Consider the following 3,093-nt stretch of genomic DNA (forward strand, 5'->3'; position numbering starts at 1 on the left):
TATTGATGTTTTTTATGAATAGTGCCCAATAGATGAAGAAAGATTTGCAACCTCAAATTTTCCACCCCTTGGAATTTGAATAATAAATTTGTTTTTAACTTATTTCCCTAATTGTCCCAAATCAAGGCTTCATGTCTGTTTTGTTAATGTAACATAAAGCCAGGAAATTGTTGAACCAAGGAGTGTTAGTGTTTTGTGTGTGTGTGGTGCCGGAATTACACCTTTGGAAACATGAGTTGTACTGTTTGAAAGGGAGCAGCAGGTCTGGGCTGTGACTAAAGGAAGTTTGACCTCTGGCCTTTGCAGTTGGCAGCTCTTCCTCGTGCTGCCAAGAAGGGGGAGCTCAGGTAAGAAAATGAAGGAGAGACTAGGCCAAGTACTTGTCTCACAAAGCAGTGAAAGCTTGCCATCTTAGTCCTGCTGGACAGTGAAAGGCAGCGATTGGGAAATGGCACAGGCTCTGAAGGCTGACCCAAGGATTCAGCGGCAGGAATGTCCCGTGATTGTGTGGAATAGTACGTGGGTTAGGTTGGTGCCTTAGCCAGGGACCCACACTTGGAAGTGTGGTTTTGCGCAGGTGCAGGCTGGTCTGGAGAGCATGGTTGCCACCTCCCCTGACCTTTGCACGGGGAAGTGACTCAGAAGGACCCAGCTGTTGGGAAGGCTGTTCCTGTGGGTCCCTCACCGCCTGACCCAGCGTACTGGAGCAGCTAGTGTGTGGTACAGAATTGAGTGTATTTACAGCTCGTCCTCGGTGATACTGGAGACAAATGCTTTACGGTTGAGTCAGGTTCAGAACATTTCTCGAAACCCCAGTTTGAGTACTCTAGTTGTCTTGTCAGTATCCCCATCAGGTACTCCAGCCGGCGTTGGTGGGGACCAGCTGATGCTGGTGGTCAACAGGGCCAGGTTTATGTCGACGTTAACGCTAGCGGAGTGAATGGTGGACAAGAATTGCTGTCGATGGCACGGGTAATAAAGGTGCTTAGCACCAAGCCCGATGACCCCATTTCTACCCCTGGAATCTACCTTCCTGGAATCTCCTGGAGGAGAGAGTTTTGTATTCTGACCTCCACAAGTACACAGGCAAAGTAAGTAATTTAAACATTTAAATTACAACTCCAGCCCAGGAATCCCCTGGTTGGTCTGCCTCCTAGAAACCGTGTGTGTGTGTGTGTGTGTGTGTGTGTGTGTGTGTGTGTGTGTGTGTGTGACATCCAAATGCCTGTGGGGAGATAGCTCTGAAGATCTTCAGCGGGGAGAGGGACCAAACGGAACCCGAGTCTGGAGAGGCATCTGGCTCAGCAGCTAATGGCTCGTACAGCCTGGACCTCTGGTATCCACCGGCACCTGTACTCTCACATCCACAAACAAGATTAAAAATAATAAAATTAGCCAGGTGGTGGTGGCATACGCCCTTAATTCCAACACTCTGGAGGCAGAGGCAGGTGGATCTCGAGTTTTGAGTTGGAGGCCAATCTGGTCTACAGAGCGAGTTCCTGGACGGCCAGGCTACAGAGAAACCCAGTCTTGAAAAACCATAGAAAAATCATAATCTTTTATTTTAAATGGTGGTTAAAAACACTGGCTGTTGCTCCAGAGGACCCAGGTTAGAGTTCCAGAACCCACCCGGAAGCGCACAACTGTAACCTGAGTTTGAGGTTCTAATGCCCTCTTCTGGTGTCTGAGGGCACCAGGTACACAAGCGGTGCGTAGACAAGCAGGCAAAACATTCAAACTGTTTTTAACTAAAAGCTTCAGCTAACTATACATTATGAACCTCAGGAAATTTTAAATGAATTATTTATTCACGTATGTGTGATAAACCTGTTTCTTCCATCCAGGGCATGAAATGCAAGCACAACGTTAATAGAGAATGCCATAGACAAGAAGCAGGGAGCAGGCTAAGGGGAGAGTCACAGGTGGATAACGAGCAATCAGTAATGTTCCGCAGTTGGGGCTGTTCTGGGGGCTTCCAGGTGCGGGTTATGATGAATGCAGCCAGGGCCAGGAGGGAGGAAACGGAAGCTTTCACGAGAGCGTAAAGATAGCATTGGAAGAGATAAAAGGGGAGAAATAGTTACCGAGTCTGTGCAGGCAGGGAAATGAACACACAAAACTCAACAGAAACTGAAAGACTGCCAAGCTGTGTCCCATTGTCCGTCTGGAGTGGAAGGTGAAGCAGGATGGTCCTTAAGGCCCTCTGGTGGGTAGAGTGGGTTTCCTATCCCTCTGGTCCCCGAGGAAATACAGCACATTAGGAGGGCACTTGGATGAGTGAGTCCATCAGAAGGGTCTTCTCAACCATTTGAGGAAGTGTTCGTTACAGATCACTTAGGAGATAGGTGTATCCCCTATTGCACCGTGGGGGGAAGAGTACAACTTTTAACCTTTTCTCCCCCTCAGCAGATTCTTCTTGGATTCTTCGAGACATCTGTACTTAGTGGAATTGGAATTTTATTTTTTAAGTCTGGCTTGAGAGAGTTGAGTACATCATCTTTACCGGTTCAGAGCAGAGTAAGAGGTGTATGGACAGTTTGGAAATGTTAGTCCATAAGTCTTGGCTAGAAGGTTGAAAGGTCCGTAAAGTTGGAAATGAACTTGATGAGAGGAAGCTTTATAGTGGGAGACCTGTCCTCCCCACTACTGCTGTCTGCCCACCGGCAAACGAGGATTGCACCTTACAAGGTGGTATAGAGCTAACCTGTGTAGCGCTGGGGCTTAGGCTGGTGGGAAACTGAATACGGCCAGACAGCCGTGCTCCTGGTGGAATCGTTACTAAGGGGCAGCACTTCCAGGTATAAGTTCGCAAGGCATGTGTACCTGCTGGATAGGCTGGAATCAAGACAACTGACCCCTGTCTCAAAGGGGCTGCTTGGGTGGGGCCTCAGGGTCTGAGAGCTAGCAGGAGTCAGTGGAGGTGGCTTCCAAAAGAGTCAGTAAAAATCAGTGAACCTGTTAGGGAAAAAGACTAAGAAGATGAGCTTTAAAAAACATCTTCCAGCCGGGCGATGGTGGCGCACGCCTTTAATCCCAGCACTCGGGAGGCAGAGGCAGGCGGATCTCTGTGAGTTCGAGACCAGCCTGGTCTAC

The sequence above is a fragment of the Microtus ochrogaster genome, unplaced genomic scaffold (genome assembly GCF_000317375.1).
Source record: "Microtus ochrogaster isolate Prairie Vole_2 unplaced genomic scaffold, MicOch1.0 UNK29, whole genome shotgun sequence".
Taxonomy (NCBI): Eukaryota; Metazoa; Chordata; class Mammalia; order Rodentia; family Cricetidae; genus Microtus; species Microtus ochrogaster.